At 48.7% G+C, this 17,545-nt stretch overlaps 1 protein-coding gene across 2 annotated transcripts in view; it reads left to right on the top strand.

The window, feature by feature from the left end:
• Nucleotides 1–17,545, top strand: part of LOC144000288 (carbonic anhydrase 4-like) — a 53,455-nt gene that overhangs the window by 16,144 nt on the left and 19,766 nt on the right. The gene's annotated exons all lie outside the window — the stretch shown is intronic.

Raw genomic sequence — 17,545 nt, 5'->3', positions numbered from 1 at the left:
GTGTAGGCCTTTTTTGAGACGAGTGCATCAGATCGCACCGCTGCTATTTGCAACATATGTCTCAAGCGTATCTCACGTGGCCAAAACATCAGCCGCTTGGGCACCACATGCTTGACCAGACATATGTTGACCTGCCATGCAGCTCGTTGGCAAGCGTATCTCAAAGACCCACACCAAAGAACAAAGCGGACCTCTCCTTGCTCCTCATCAGCTGGCATCTCCAACCCCACTAGACCTTCAGTCCTCTCTGAAACCTGCTCTGAGAGGACTGAAGGTGTAGAATTAGGTGTGTCACAGCCAAGTGCTTCCGGGAACTCTGCTAGCGGTACACCCACGTCCGATTATAGCAGGCAAATGTCCCTGCCCCAGCTGCTGGACCGGCGGAAGAAGTTTACTCCCAGCCATCCACATGCCCAGCGGTTGAATGCTAGCTTGGCTAAATTGCTAGCACTTCAACTGCTGCCTTTTCAGTTGGTAGACTCGGCCCCCTTCCGTGAGTTTGTACAATGTGCGGTTCCTCAGTGGCAGGTCCCCAAACGCCACTTTTTCTCACGGAAGGCGATTCCGGCTCCCTACCGGCATGTGGAAGGCAATGTCCTTGCCTCGCTGGACAGGGAGGTCAGCGGTAAGGTGCATATTACCGCTGACTCATGGTCCAGCAGGCATGGACAGGGACGTTACCTGTCTTTCACGGCCCATTGGGTCACTCTTCTGGCTGCTGGGAAGGATGCAGGACAAGGTGCAGTAGTGTTGGAGGTTGTTCCGCCACCACGCCTCCAAAATGCTACTATTGGTTGTGACACACCTCTCTCCTCCACCCCCTCCTCTTCTTCTTCCTCCATGGCCTCTTCCAGTGCTCTGTCCTCAGAACCAGCGGTGCTCCGTAGGCGTCCCAGGGGCTACGCAAGTACGCAGGCAAAACGATGCCATGCCGTGCTTGCACTGGTTTGTTTGGGGGACAGGAGCCACACTGGGGCGGATGTTTTGTCAGCTCTGCAGGGGCAGGCCGAGAGATGGTTGACGCCATGCCAGCTTAAGCCAGGAATGGTGGTTTGCGACAATGGCACCAACCTCCTCTCCGCCCTCCGACAGGGACAACTGACCCATGTGCCCTGTGTAGCTCACGTCCTTAACCTGGTGGTGCAGCGGTTCTTGGGCAGGTACCCCGGCTTACATGATGTCCTGAAGCAGGCCAGGAAAGTCTGTGTGCATTTCCGCCGATCATTTAATGCCTGTGCTCGGCTGGCTGAGCTCCAAAAGGAGTTGAACCTGCCCAAGAACCGCCTTATATGTGACATGCCCACCAGATGGAACTCAACATTGGCCATGCTGCAGCGGCTGCACACGCAGCAGAGGGCCATCAATGAGTACCTGTGCGACTACGGCACCAGGACAGGGTCAGGAGAGCTTGGTTTTTTCTCACCACGCCAGTGGGGCATGATCAGGGATGCATGCACTGTCCTGTCACCGTTTGAGGAGGCCACAAGGATGGTGAGCAGTGACAGTGCATGCATCAGGGACACTATACCTCTTGTCCACCTCTTGGAGCATACGCTGCGTGGAATAATGGACAGGGCACTTGAGGCAGAACAGAGGCAGGAAGAGGAGGACTTCCTTGCCTCTCAAGGCCCCCTTTATCCAGACAGTGTTCCTGCTGTGCCACCCATCACACAGGAAGAGGGTGAGGAGGAGGAAGAGGAGGAGGAGGATGATTGTGTCAGCATGGAGGTGGAGGCTGGCACTCAGCATCAGCAGCAGCAGTCTTATAGGGATGATTTACAGTCCCAAGAAACACGTGGACTTGTACGTGGCTGGGAGGAGGTAGCTGCGGATCATGTTGTCCTTAGTGACCCAGAGGACTCCGGACCGAATGCCTCAGCTAACCTACGCTGCATGGCCTCCCTGATCCTGCAAAGCCTGCGGAAGGATCCTCGTATTCTTCGGATCAAGGAGAGGGACCATTACTGGCTGGCCACTCTCCTTGATCCACGGTACAAGGGTAAGGTTGCCGACCTTATCTTGCCATCGCAGAGGGAGCAGAGGATGAGACATCTCCGGGAGGCCTTGCAGAAAGCTCTGTGCAACGCGTTCCCAGAGACTGGGAGGTCACAAACTCCTGGTCCTGGACAACGTGTTGCTGAGGCATCGGTCAGAAGGAGTGGTGGAGAAGGTGGCCGTCTGACTGATGCTTTCAGACAATTTTTTAGTCCGCAGCCCCAAGGTATGATTGGTTCCAGCACCCATCGCCAGCGTCTAATTTACATGGTGCAGGAATACCTAGGGGCAAGGTCAGACTTGGACACCTTTCCCACTGAAAATCCTCTGGCTTACTGGGTCTTGAGGATGGATCACTGGCCAGAGCTTGCACAGTATGCAATTGAGCTACTGGCCTGTCCTGCATCCAGCGTTCTTTCGGAACGCACCTTCAGTGCTGCTGGTGGCTTCGTTACCGATCACAGGGTGCGCCTGTCCACCGAATCAGTTGATCGACTGACCTTCATCAAGATGAATCAGTCTTGTATCACCCACAGCTACCAAGCACCTGAAGCTGATGTAACCGAATAATTTTTTTTGAAATACCACATCCCTTCAAGACTGCCTATGCTGATGCTGAGTGACTGTCCTGTTATGTTGATTGTCTATCCTCTTCCTCCTCCGCTGATATGTTGGAAGAACATTTTTGGTTCTGGGTGATGCCAGCAGCCCAATTTTTCTGCCCCTGTTTAACAGGGGCGTTTAAGTACAATTTTTGATGCAATGCTTTGCAGCAGGGCTAATTCCTGCAAAAAAACTAGAGTATATGGCAGAGGTTGCAGTGTGATGGCACCAGTGCCTAAGGCCCAATTTTTCTGCCCCTGTTTAACAGGGGCGTTTAAGTAAAATTTTTGATGCAATGCTTTGCAGCAGGGCTAATTCCTGCAATAAAACTAGAGTGTATGGCAGAGGTTGCAGTGTGATGGCACCAGTGCCTAAGGCCCAATTTTTCTGCCCCTGTTTAACAGGGGCGTTTAAGTACAATTTTTGATGCAATGCTTTGCAGCAGGGCTAATTCCTGCAATAAAACTAGAGTGTATGGCAGAGGTTGCAGTGTGATGGCACCAGTGCCTAAGGCCCAATTTTTCTGCCCCTGTTTAACAGGGGCGTTTAAGTAAAATTTTTGATGCAATGCTTTGCAGCAGGGCTAATTCCTGCAAAAAAACTAGAGTGTATGGCAGAGGTTGCAGTGTGATGGCACCAGTGCCTAAGGCCCAATTTTTCTGCCCCTGTTTAACAGGGGCGTTTAAGTAAAATTTTTGATGCAATGCTTTGCAGCAGGGCTAATTCCTGCAAAAAAACTAGAGTGTATGGCAGAGGTTGCAGTGTGATGGCACCAGTGCCTAAGGCCCAATTTTTCTGCCCCTGTTTAACAGGGACATGTAATTACAATTCTTGATATAATATTTCACAGGAGGGCCCCTTCCTGTGCCCACCCAGAGTAACTGTGAGGACTTATAGTGTTGTGGCACCAGCACCACAACCACCAAAGGTCAATTTTTCTACCACTGTTCAACAATGGCATGTAATTACAATTCTTGATATAATCGTTCACAGCAGGGCGCTCCAGCGGCCACCAAGAGTCACTTTGAGGGCTTACAATGTTGTGGCAAAACCAACACCTTGTTCCGCCATTTCTGCAGAGCATATAGGGCAGGCCCCTACTTTCAAACATCCAACTTACAAACATCTCCTACTTGCAAACGGAAGGAGACAACAGCAAGTGAGATGAAAAAAGATGGACGACAAAACAAATTATACAGGGGTGATAACCCTTCCCTATGTTTTCCAAAAAGCTTAAAGATATTTTTTTTGACTGGAGCTACACTTTAAAAATGTACCGGTTGAAAATGACAAACAGATTCAACTTAACACAACAAACCTACACAGTCCCTGTCTTGTTTGCACCGCCTGTATACTGCTGTTCTGAGTATATAGGGCCTGGGGGCCACACGCATTTCCTTTTTTTAATATGGGTACGGGGTTCCCCTTAATATGCGTACAAGACCCAAATAGGCTGGTAATGGGCAGGGAGGGCTACCCATGCCATTTTTCTCAATGATTTTCATCCATATTGCAGGAACCAGATATAACATTAAAACCGCAAGCAGTTTTAAATGACGTTATTTCCGTTTAATGTCATTTTGTGCAGGGACTGTTCTAAACACGAGAAACACGTGGCACTTCACAGGCATACTACAGACACCCCCCAGGCACCATATTTAAAGGAATATTTCACTTTTTTTTTCACTTTAATCGTCATTAAAATCAGTGCTCCCGCCAAAACGGTAGTTTTTAAAACTTTTTTTTGCAGTGACCCATGTCCCCTGAGGCAGGAGGCAGATCGCCAAACCCTTTTTAGCATACTATCTTGCATATTAGCCGTTAAAATTAGCACTTTCCAATTCGAACGTTCGAGTCCCATAGACTTCAATGGGGTTCTAACGTTTGTGCCGAACGCGGGGGTCGTTCGCAAGTTCTGGTGCGAACCGAACCGGGGGGTGTTCGGCTCATCCCTACTTCTGGGTCTGTTTCTCTTCCCTCTACAATAAAACGGGTATTTTTCCCAAATCCTATTGCTACTCCTCTTGCTCTATTTGTAATTGTATCCCCATAATACCAGCTCAGATAGTCTTTAGAATGAAGCCTAATCTTTGACGTATGTGAGATGTGCGTCTCTTGTAGAAAAATCACGTCTGCCTGATACTGTTTCAGTTCTACCAAAATTTTGTGCCTCTTTTTTGCTGTATTGAGCCCCTTAACATTATAGGACAGAAAATGTAAATCCTTTTTTTTGTTATCCATATCCTATATTTTGACCAAGTTTGCTTTTCTTTTTCCATAGGATTTCACTACTGACATGTCCCCTCCCTATTATCCCCCATCCCTCCCTTCCCCCCTCCCCTATCAACCCTCCCCCCTCCCTTTGGCCAACAACCGGCCCTCGACTTGTTAATAAGCCAGAATTCTCTGGCCATTTCCAAGTCTTTAATATTCTTGAGGTGGGGTTCTACATTTGGCCTCCGTATCCTCCCTCTTTAGATGTAACTCTTAGAAGTGAGAGGGTTACTGGGCCCATCTCCCATCCAGCCCTATATTCATCCAATCTCCTCCCTACCCCCCCACCCCCCCCTCCTGAAAACTTAGCGACAGTTCTCTCATAGATTTTCATCATGCCCCTCCAGCCAGCCCGGAATAGTTGGGGGTTTGGATTTCCAATTTCTCACAGAAAGCCCGTAACTCTTCAGGGAAACTTAGCTTAGCCATTCTTCCATCTTTAAATGCTAGCAGACATGCCGGGAATCCCCAACTGTATCTAATATTCTGTGCTCTCAACTGTTCCAGCAGGGGTTTTAATAGACGCTTTCTAGCCAGAGTCTCAGGCGCTAGATCTGGAAATTTTTGTACCTCTATTTCTGCATATTTTAAGGGGACTTTCCAGATCTCCGCCTTATCTTCGTAGTGTTCAAATCTAATAATGATGTCTCGTGGTCTTCCTGTTTCTTCTGACTTTTTCTTCCCGACCCGATGCACCCTCTCAATTTTGGGGAATGCCTCTTCTCCTCTGTCTAGTATAGGTCGAAATATATCTTCTATAATCTCCCTAAGCTCCTCTTTCTTATTTTCTGGGACAGATCATATTCTCAAGTTTTTTCTTCTATTTCTATTCTCTTGATCTTCAAGTCGATAGAGGATTCTCCTCTGGTTTCGACATGCGACTTTGACTTGTTCCTGTACTTTATTTAACTCCTGAACTTGTAAGTTGATTCTTTCTTCTGCTGCCTCCACTCTTGTTAATAAGTGTCCTAGATCACTTCTTATCATACTTATCTCCGATTTTATGGCATTCTCCAGTTTTAAGAGCATCTCCCTCATCACCTCTTTTGTTAACCGTTGGTCATCCGGTCTTTGATCTTCACATTTACTTAATTCTGGTTCACTCTCTGTTGTCATTTCGTCCCTGGAATGATCTAAAGTTTCCTCAGTTTTTTTCTATCCAATCCCCTACTCTTCTCAGAATTGGAGGGCTGCTTTTCCTTCCCTCCACTCCTCGGGCTCGCCCCTTGGGTCATGTATTGTTTTATAGTGCTTTCAGTAGTTAATTTTTTTGGGGGTCTTGGGGCCTCCCCCCTTTGATTGTTTTGAGGCTCTTCTCATGGTGCTTTTTTTTTATCTCTCGTGGTCGTCTCCCCAGGTTGTTGGTCTTCTTATAGCCCCACTGGCTTATTGTATCTTCGCGACTTATTTTACAGGGCGAAATCTGATATTTTAACTTAGTAACCTCCTATACCCCTCAGCGATGTAATTCAGCTTACCAACAGAGCCAGGTATTAGTAGGCCCTTGAGTGTAATTCCCTGATAGATATAATATTCAGAACAACAACCACGCCTATCTGATCCTGGCGTTGCTCTTCATGTTCCTGTCGACTAACCAACCAACCAAATGGCCTCTTATATAATATCCGCCGTACTGAGCTGCATCCGTGACTACTAAGGAGATTTCCAGATAATTGTGGCGTACGTATTTATTTACGGCCTATTACTTCCTGGTTCGCAATCAGTCAATTAAATTAAAGCGGGAGTCCACCGGGACTCCGCGTTTTTTTTTTTTTTTTAAAAGCCAGCAGCTACAAATACTGCAGCTGCTGACTTTTAAAATAGTGACACTTACCCGCCCAGCGCGCCCGCGATGTCGGCACCCGAAGCCGATCTGTAGCTCGTCACTCGGGTGCTGCCGCCGCCATCTTGGGTATGGGAATCAGGAAATGGAGCCTTTCGGCTTCATTTCCCGGTTCCCTACTGCGCATGCGCGAGTTGCGCTGCGCAATAAGGACGGTCCCCGCTGCCTCTGGGATCTGTGTGTTTCCCAGCAGGCAGCGGGGCACTTGCAGAAGGGGGCGGGCACTTGCGGAAAGGGGCGTATTCTACGCCCCTTTCCGCAGAGAGCTATCCCGGAAGTGGGTGCAGTTACCTGGATTATCCAGGTAACTGCACCCCCCCTCCCCCCTGAAAGGTGCCAATTGTGGCGCCGGAGGGGGGGATGATTCCGATGAGCGGAAGGTCCATTTAAGGGTGGACCTCCGCTTTAAATATATTTCCCCTGCAGTCTATTGAATATGGGATTTAGGGCAATGGCCAGGCTTGTCCTATGCCAGGTATTATTTCTCTGTGTTTCTGAGCATTGTCCAACTGGTACCCTCATATGTGCGCCATTTTAATTATCTATGTTGCAAACGGAAGGAAATTTCCCAGCTGTTGTAGCATACCTATTATTTCCAGCCAATCACCACTATTTATCGGTCTGAGTTAATATTATACATGTAGAAACAGGTGAGAAGTACAAACCGGTGATTGCTGGGAATAACTGCGTGTCCCTAAAAACCAACTAGCAAAGTTTTCAGGCAATTCTATCCTTATGCTGTTTCTTGCTAGTTACTATGGTATTAGCAGTCAGGTTAGTTAATTCATATAATAATAGTTCTTATGTCGGCATATAGGGAAAACACAGTGACTACCAAACGTTATCCGTTTCATATGTTACTCCTCAGAGATTCGCGGTGTTGTCCACCTGGTAGCCTCGTTTGACCCTCTCGGTGATATTCTATTTTGCAACCAGCCAGGTGGGATTCAAAGCAATTTTGCCAGTCCTCCCATTCCTGGGCTGCAACCACAGGATTAGAAATAGGTCAGTGACATATACTTCAGTGCCAGCAAATGGGGTAGTACAGGGCAGCTTTAAAAAGTACTCTCCCACTGCATTTGAAGATCTTATCAGCCGGTAACCATATACAGACAGCCGCTATATAAATCAATGTTGAGCCTGTCCCCTGTTTTCACCACAGAATTAGCACTGTATTGGGGAATAGCAATAGCAGACTGTCAGTCAAGCACAGTTCATACACAGACCAAAGCGAATTTCAGAATATCAGTCAGACTTATCTGCATCCAAACGTTGTGCCTCTCATGCTGGTCTCCTTCTGGGGTTCCGTCGCCACGCTGGTCTCTATGTTTCTTCAGCGTTCCACAGCGTTATATGGAGGAGGTGGGGGAGGCGGACGGGCGGTGGAGGGAGAGCGGGGGGGGAGAGCGAGGTCCGGGAAGCCTATTACCTGTGCTGCCTGCTTAACCTCGCCGGTGGGTAGATGGATGCCGGAGAGGACCCGTACGGAGATTTAGCATGTCTACCGGAGCCTCTCACCCTCCGGACGTCTCCACCTTTTACTTCCGGGCGCCCTCTCCAGCAAGCCTCCTCTGAGCCCCTCCCTCCTTACTGAGCATCCCTACGTCATCAGGACCTGCTCCGGTGTTCTCGTCCGGCATCTTCCTCCATGGCGTCTCTTCTTCGTTCTCGGGCCACTCTGCGCAATGGGAGGCTCTCGCTGTGTGACGCTTCTCTTCTTCTCACAGTTCTTATATAACGGAGGGCGGGGACACCGTTGGACAGTGAAGAAGGTTCTGGTAGGTATATTCCATGGTACAGGCAGTGGGCACTCATCTTTATGGTAAGGAAGGGCCCAGTGGATTGTGAAGAAGGTTCTGGTAGGTATATTCCATGGTACAGGCAGTGGGCACTCATCTTTATGGTAAGGAAGGGCTCAGTGGACGGTGAAGAAGGTTCTGGTAGGTATATTCCATGGTACAGGCAGTGGGCACTCATCTTTATGGTAAGGAAGGGTTCAGTGGATGGTGAAGAAGGTTCTGGTAGGTATATTCCATGGTACAGGCAGTGGGCACTCATCTTTATGGTAAGGAAGGGCTCAGTGGATGGTGAAGAAGGTTCTGGTAGGTATATTCCATGGTACAGGCAGTGGGCACTCATCTTTATGGTAAGGAAGGGTTCAGTGGATGGTGAAGAAGGTTCTGGTAGGTATATTCCATGGTACAGGCAGTGGGCACTCATCTTTATGGTAAGGAAGGGCTCAGTGGACGGTGAAGAAGGTTCTGGTAGGTATATTCCATGGTACAGGCAGTGGGCACTCATCTTTATGGTAAGGAAGGGCTCAGTGGATGGTGAAGAAGGTTCTGGTAGGTATATTCCATGGTGCAGGCAGTGGGCACTCATCTTTATGGTAAGGAAGGGTTCAGTGGACAGTGAAGAAGGCTCTGGTAGGTATATTCCATGGTACAGGCAGTGGGCACTCATCTTTATGGTAAGGAAGGGCTCAGTGGACAGTGAAGAAGGTTCTGGTAGGTATATTCCATGGTACAGGCAGTGGGCACTCATCTTTATGGTAAGGAAGGGCTCAGTGGACAGTGAAGAAGGTTCTGGTAGGTATATTCCATGGTACAGGCAGTGGGCACTCATCTTTATGGTAAGGAAGGGCTCAGTGGACAGTGATGAAGGTTCTGGTAGGTATATTCCATGGTACAGGCAGTGGGCACTCATCTTTATGGTAAGGAAGGGCTCAGTGGATGGTGAAGAAGGTTCTGGTAGGTGTATTCCATGGTACAGGCAGTGGGCACTCATCTTTATGGTAAGGAAGGGTTCAGTGGATGGTGAAGAAGGTTCTGGTAGGTATATTCCATGGTACAGGCAGTGGGCACTCATCTTTATGGTAAGGAAGGGCCCAGTGGATGGTGAAGAAGGTTCTGGTAGGTATATTCCATGGTACAGGCAGTGGGCACTCATCTTTATGGTAAGGAAGGGCTCAGTGGACAGTGAAGAAGGTTCTGGTAGGTATATTCCATGGTACAGGCAGTGGGCACTCATCTTTATGGTAAGGAAGGGCTCAGTGGATGGTGAAGAAGGTTCTGGTAGGTATATTCCATGGTACAGGCAGTGGGCACTCATCTTTATGGTAAGGAAGGGTTCAGTGGATGGTGAAGAAGGTTCTGGTAGGTATATTCCATGGTACAGGCAGTGGGCACTCATCTTTATGGTAAGGAAGGGTTCAGTGGACAGTGATGAAGGTTCTGGTAGGTATATTCCATGGTACAGGCAGTGGGCACTCATCTTTATGGTAAGGAAGGGCCCAGTGGATTGTGAAGAAGGTTCTGGTAGGTATATTCCATGGTACAGGCAGTGGGCACTCATCTTTATGGTAAGGAAGGGTTCAGTGGACAGTGAAGAAGGTCCTGGTAGGTATATTCCATGGTACAGGCAGTGGGCACTCGTCTTTATAGTAAGGAAGGGCCCAGTGGATTGTAAAGAAGGTTCTGGTAGGTATATTCCATGGTACAGGCAGTGGGCACTCATCTTTTTGGTAAGGAAGGGCCCAGTGGATTCTGAAGAAGGTTCTGGTAGGTATATTCCATGGTACAGGCAGTGGGCACTCATCTTTATGGTAAGGAAGGGCCCAGTGGATTGTGAAGAAGGTTCTGGTAGGTATATTCCATGGTACAGGCAGTGGGCACTCATCTTTATGGTAAGGAAGGGCCCAGTGGTTGGTGAAGAAGGTTCTGGTAGGTATACTCCATGGTACAGGCAGTGGGCACTCATCTTTATGGTAAGGAAGGGTTCAGTGGATAGTGAAGAAGGTTCTGGTAGGTATACTCCATGGTACAGGCAGTGGGCACTCATCTTTATGGTAAGGAAGGGCTCAGTGGATGGTGAAGAAGGTTCTGGTAGGTGTATTCCATGGTACAGGCAGTGGGCACTCATCTTTATGGTAAGGAAGGGTTCAGTGGATGGTGAAGAAGGTTCTGGTAGGTATATTCCATGGTACAGGCAGTGGGCACTCATCTTTATGGTAAGGAAGGGTTCAGTGGACAGTGAAGAAGGTTCTGGTAGGTATATTCCATGGTACAGGCAGTGGGCACTCATCTTTATGGTAAGGAAGGGTTCAGTGGATAGTGAAGAAGGTTCTGGTAGGTATATTCCATGGTACAGGCAGTGGGCACTCATCTTTATGGTAAGGAAGGGTTCAGTGGACAGTGAAGAAGGTTCTGGTAGGTATATTCCATGGTACAGGCGGTGGGCACTCATCTTTATGGTAAGGAAGGGTTCAGTGGGCGGTGAAGAAGGTTCTGGTAGGTATATTCCATGGTACAGGCAGTGGGCACTCATCTTTATGGTAAGGAAGGGTTCAGTGGATGGTGAAGAAGGTTCTGGTAGGTATATTCCATGGTACAGGCAGTGGGCACTCATCTTTATGGTAAGGAAGGGTTCAGTGGATGGTGAAGAAGGTTCTGGTAGGTATATTCCATGGTACAGGCAGTGGGCACTCATCTTTATGGTAAGGAAGGGTTCAGTGGGCGGTGAAGAAGGTTCTGGTAGGTATATTCCATGGTACAGGCAGTGGGCACTCATCTTTATGGTAAGGAAGGGCTCAGTGGACGGTGAAGAAGGTTCTGGTAGGTATATTCCATGGTACAGGCGGTGGGCACTCATCTTTATGGTAAGGAAGGGTTCAGTGGACGGTGAAGAAGGTCCTGGTAGGTATATTCCATGGTACAGGCGGTGGGCACTCATCTTTATGGTAAGGAAGGGCCCAGTGGATGGTGAAGAAGGTTCTGGTAGGTATATTCCATGGTACAGGCAGCGGGCACTCATCTTTATGGTAAGGAAGGGCCCAGTGGACGGTGAAGAAGGTTCTGGTAGGTATATTCCATGGTACAGGCAGTGGGCACTCATCTTTATGGTAAGGAAGGGTTCAGTGGGCGGTGAAGAAGGTTCTGGTAGGTATATTCCATGGTACAGGCAGTGGGCTCTCATCTTTATGGTAAGGAAGGGCTCAGTGGACGGTGAAGAAGGTTCTGGTAGGTATATTCCATGGTACAGGCGGTGGGCACTCATCTTTATGGTAAGGAAGGGTTCAGTGGACGGTGAAGAAGGTCCTGGTAGGTATATTCCATGGTACAGGCGGTGGGCACTCATCTTTATGGTAAGGAAGGGCCCAGTGGATGGTGAAGAAGGTTCTGGTAGGTATATTCCATGGTACAGGCAGCGGGCACTCATCTTTATGGTAAGGAAGGGCCCAGTGGACGGTGAAGAAGGTTCTGGTAGGTATATTCCATGGTACAGGCAGTGGGCTCTCATCTTTATGGTAAGGAAGGGCTCAGTGGACGGTGAAGAAGGTTCTGGTAGGTATATTCCATGGTACAGGCAGTGGGCACTCATCTTTATGGTAAGGAAGGGCTCAGTGGACGGTGAAGAAGGTTCTGGTAGGTATATTCCATGGTACAGGCAGTGGGCACTCATCTTTATGGTAAGGAAGGGTTCTGTGGATGGTGAAGAAGGTTCTGGTAGGTATATTCCATGGTACAGGCGGTGGGCACTCATCTTTATGGTAAGGAAGGGTTCAGTGGATGGTGAAGAAGGTTCTGGTAGGTATATTCCATGGTACAGGCAGTGGGCACTCATCTTTATGGTAAGGAAGGGCCCAGTGGACGGTGAAGAAGGTTCTGGTAGGTATATTCCATGGTACAGGCAGTGGGCACTCATCTTTATGGTAAGGAAGGGCTCAGTGGATGGTGAAGAAGGTTCTGGTAGGTATATTCCATGGTACAGGCAGTGGGCACTCATCTTTATGGTAAGGAAGGGCCCAGTGGACGGTGAAGAAGGTTCTGGTAGGTATATTCCATGGTACAGGCAGTGGGCACTCATCTTTATGGTAAGGAAGGGTTCAGTGGACAGTGAAGAAGGTTCTGGTAGGTATATTCCATGGTACAGGCAGTGGGCACTCATCTTTATGGTAAGGAAGGGTTCAGTGGACGGTGAAGAAGGTTCTGGTAGGTATATTCCATGGTACAGGCAGTGGGCACTCATCTTTATGGTAAGGAAGGGTTCAGTGGGCGGTGAAGAAGGTTCTGGTAGGTATATTCCATGGAACAGGCAGTGGGCACTCATCTTTATGGTAAGGAAGGGTTCAGTGGACGGTGAAGAAGGTTCTGGTAGGTATATTCCATGGTACAGGCAGTGGGCACTCATCTTTATGGTAAGGAAGGGTTCAGTGGACGGTGAAGAAGGTTCTGGTAGGTATATTCCATGGTACAGGCAGTGGGCACTCATCTTTATGGTAAGGAAGGGTTCAGTGGACAGTGAAGAAGGTCCTGGTAGGTATATTCCATGGTACAGGCAGTGGGCACTCATCTTTATGGTAAGGAAGGGCTCAGTGGATGGTGAAGAAGGTTCTGGTAGGTATATTCCATGGTACAGGCAGTGGGCACTCATCTTTATGGTAAGGAAGGGCTCAGTGGACGGTGAAGAAGGTTCTGGTAGGTATATTCCATGGTACAGGCGGTGGGCACTCATCTTTATGGTAAGGAAGGGTTCAGTGGACGGTGAAGAAGGTCCTGGTAGGTATATTCCATGGTACAGGCGGTGGGCACTCATCTTTATGGTAAGGAAGGGCCCAGTGGATGGTGAAGAAGGTTCTGGTGGGTATATTCCATGGTACAGGCAGTGGGCACTCATCTTTATGGTAAGGAAGGGCTCAGTGGACGGTGAAGAAGGTTCTGGTAGGTATATTCCATGGTACAGGCGGTGGGCACTCATCTTTATGGTAAGGAAGGGTTCAGTGGACGGTGAAGAAGGTCCTGGTAGGTATATTCCATGGTACAGGCAGCGGGCACTCATCTTTATGGTAAGGAAGGGCCCAGTGGACGGTGAAGAAGGTTCTGGTAGGTATATTCCATGGTACAGGCAGTGGGCACTCATCTTTATGGTAAGGAAGGGCCCAGTGGACAGTGAAGAAGGTTCTGGTAGGTATATTCCATGGTACAGGCAGTGGGCACTCATCTTTATGGTAAGGAAGGGTTCAGTGGTTGGTGAAGAAGGTTCTGGTAGGTATATTCCATGGTACAGGCAGTGGGCTCTCATCTTTATGGTAAGGAAGGGCCCAGTGGTTGGTGAAGAAGGTTCTGGTAGGTATATTCCATGGTACAGGCAGTGGGCACTCATCTTTATGGTAAGGAAGGGCCCAGTGGACAGTGAAGAAGGTTCTGGTAGGTATATTCCATGGTACAGGCAGTGGGCACTCATCTTTATGGTAAGGAAGGGCCCAGTGGACAGTGAAGAAGGTTCTGGTAGGTATATTCCATGGTACAGGCAGTGGGCACTCATCTTTATGGTAAGTTAGGGCTCAGTGGACGGTGAAGAAGGTTCTGGTAGGTATATTCCATGGTACAGGCAGTGGGCACTCATCTTTATGGTAAGGAAGGGTTCTGTGGATGGTGAAGAAGGTTCTGGTAGGTATATTCCATGGTACAGGCGGTGGGCACTCATCTTTATGGTAAGGAAGGGCTCAGTGGATGGTGAAGAAGGTTCTGGTAGGTATATTCCATGGTACAGGCAGTGGGCACTCATCTTTATGGTAAGGAAGGGCCCAGTGGACGGTGAAGAAGGTTCTGGTAGGTATATTCCATGGTACAGGCAGTGGGCACTCATCTTTATGGTAAGGAAGGGCCCAGTGGATAGTGAAGAAGGTTCTGGTAGGTATATTCCATGGTACAGGCAGTGGGCACTCATCTTTATGGTAAGGAAGGGTTCAGTGGACAGTGAAGAAGGTTCTGGTAGGTATATTCCATGGAACAGGCAGTGGGCACTCATCTTTATGGTAAGGAAGGGCTCAGTGGATAGTGAAGAAGGTTCTGGTAGGTATATTCCATGGTACAGGCAGTGGGCACTCATCTTTATGGTAAGGAAGGGTTCAGTGGACAGTGAAGAAGGTTCTGGTAGGTATATTCCATGGTACAGGCAGTGGGCACTCATCTTTATGGTAAGGAAGGGCTCAGTGGATGGTGAAGAAGGTTCTGGTAGGTATATTCCATGGTACAGGCAGTGGGCACTCATCTTTATGGTAAGGAAGGGCCCAGTGGATGGTGAAGAAGGTTCTGGTAGGTATATTCCATGGTACAGGCAGTGGGCACTCATCTTTATGGTAAGGAAGGGTTCAGTGGTTGGTGAAGAAGGTTCTGGTAGGTATATTCCATGGTACAGGCAGTGGGCTCTCATCTTTATGGTAAGGAAGGGCCCAGTGGTTGGTGAAGAAGGTTCTGGTAGGTATATTCCATGGTACAGGCAGTGGGCACTCATCTTTATGGTAAGGAAGGGTTCTGTGGATTGTGAAGAAGGTTCTGGTAGGTATATTCCATGGTACAGGCGGTGGGCACTCATCTTTATGGTAAGGAAGGGCTCAGTGGATGGTGAAGAAGGTTCTGGTAGGTATATTCCATGGTACAGGCAGTGGGCACTCATCTTTATGGTAAGGAAGGGCCCAGTGGACGGTGAAGAAGGTTCTGGTAGGTATATTCCATGGTACAGGCAGTGGGCACTCATCTTTATGGTAAGGAAGGGTTCAGTGGACAGTGAAGAAGGTTCTGGTAGGTATATTCCATGGTACAGGCAGTGGGCACTCATCTTTATGGTAAGGAAGGGCTCAGTGGATGGTGAAGAAGGTTCTGGTAGGTATATTCCATGGTACAGGCAGTGGGCACTCATCTTTATGGTAAGGAAGGGCCCAGTGGATGGTGAAGAAGGTTCTGGTAGGTATATTCCATGGTACAGGCAGTGGGCACTCATCTTTATGGTAAGGAAGGGTTCAGTGGTTGGTGAAGAAGGTTCTGGTAGGTATATTCCATGGTACAGGCAGTGGGCTCTCATCTTTATGGTAAGGAAGGGCCCAGTGGTTGGTGAAGAAGGTTCTGGTAGGTATATTACATGGTACAGGCAGTGGGCACTCATCTTTATGGTAAGGAAGGGCTCAGTGGACGGTGAAGAAGGTTCTGGTAGGTATATTCCATGGTACAGGCAGTGGGCACTCATCTTTATGGTAAGTTAGGGCTCAGTGGACGGTGAAGAAGGTTCTGGTAGGTATATTCCATGGTACAGGCAGTGGGCACTCATCTTTATGGTAAGGAAGGGTTCTGTGGATTGTGAAGAAGGTTCTGGTAGGTATATTCCATGGTACAGGCGGTGGGCACTCATCTTTATGGTAAGGAAGGGCTCAGTGGATGGTGAAGAAGGTTCTGGTAGGTATATTCCATGGTACAGGCAGTGGGCACTCATCTTTATGGTAAGGAAGGGTTCAGTGGACGGTGAAGAAGGTTCTGGTAGGTATATTCCATGGTGCAGGCAGTGGGCACTCATCTTTATGGTAAGGAAGGGTTCAGTGGACGGTGAAGAAGGTCCTGGTAGGTATATTCCATGGTACAGGCGGTGGGCACTCATCTTTATGGTAAGGAAGGGCCCAGTGGATGGTGAAGAAGGTTCTGGTGGGTATATTCCATGGTACAGGCAGTGGGCACTCATCTTTATGGTAAGGAAGGGCTCAGTGGACGGTGAAGAAGGTTCTGGTAGGTATATTCCATGGTACAGGCGGTGGGCACTCATCTTTATGGTAAGGAAGGGTTCAGTGGACGGTGAAGAAGGTCCTGGTAGGTATATTCCATGGTACAGGCAGCGGGCACTCATCTTTATGGTAAGGAAGGGCCCAGTGGACGGTGAAGAAGGTTCTGGTAGGTATATTCCATGGTACAGGCAGTGGGCACTCATCTTTATGGTAAGGAAGGGTTCAGTGGTTGGTGAAGAAGGTTCTGGTAGGTATATTCCATGGTACAGGCAGCGGGCACTCATCTTTATGGTAAGGAAGGGCCCAGTGGACGGTGAAGAAGGTTCTGGTAGGTATATTCCATGGTACAGGCAGTGGGCACTCATCTTTATGGTAAGGAAGGGTTCAGTGGTTGGTGAAGAAGGTTCTGGTAGGTATATTCCATGGTACAGGCAGTGGGCACTCATCTTTATGGTAAGGAAGGGTTCAGTGGACGGTGAAGAAGGTTCTGGTAGGTATATTCCATGGTACAGGCAGTGGGCTCTCATCTTTATGGTAAGGAAGGGCCCAGTGGTTGGTGAAGAAGGTTCTGGTAGGTATATTCCATGGTACAGGCAGTGGGCACTCATCTTTATGGTAAGGAAGGGCTCAGTGGACGGTGAAGAAGGTTCTGGTAGGTATATTCCATGGTACAGGCAGTGGGCACTCATCTTTATGGTAAGGAAGGGCTCAGTGGACAGTGAAGAAGGTTCTGGTAGGTATATTCCATGGTACAGGCAGTGGGCACTCATCTTTATGGTAAGTTAGGGCTCAGTGGACGGTGAAGAAGGTTCTGGTAGGTATATTCCATGGTACAGGCAGTGGGCACTCATCTTTATGGTAAGGAAGGGTTCTGTGGATGGTGAAGAAGGTTCTGGTAGGTATATTCCATGGTACAGGCGGTGGGCACTCATCTTTATGGTAAGGAAGGGCTCAGTGGATGGTGAAGAAGGTTCTGGTAGGTATATTCCATGGTACAGGCAGTGGGCACTCATCTTTATGGTAAGGAAGGGCCCAGTGGACGGTGAAGAAGGTTCTGGTAGGTATATTCCATGGTACAGGCAGTGGGCACTCATCTTTATGGTAAGGAAGGGTTCAGTGGACAGTGAAGAAGGTTCTGGTAGGTATATTCCATGGTACAGGCAGTGGGCACTCATCTTTATGGTAAGGAAGGGCTCAGTGGATGGTGAAGAAGGTTCTGGTAGGTATATTCCATGGTACAGGCAGTGGGCACTCATCTTTATGGTAAGGAAGGGCCCAGT

The sequence above is a fragment of the Lithobates pipiens genome, unplaced genomic scaffold (genome assembly GCF_037356315.1).
Source record: "Lithobates pipiens isolate NorthernLeopardFrog02 unplaced genomic scaffold, aLitPip1_a1.2 Scaffold_22, whole genome shotgun sequence".
Classification (NCBI taxonomy): domain Eukaryota; kingdom Metazoa; phylum Chordata; class Amphibia; order Anura; family Ranidae; genus Lithobates; species Lithobates pipiens.
The sequence above is the reverse complement of the archived record's forward strand: the minus strand, read 5'-3'. Positions and strand labels throughout refer to the sequence as shown.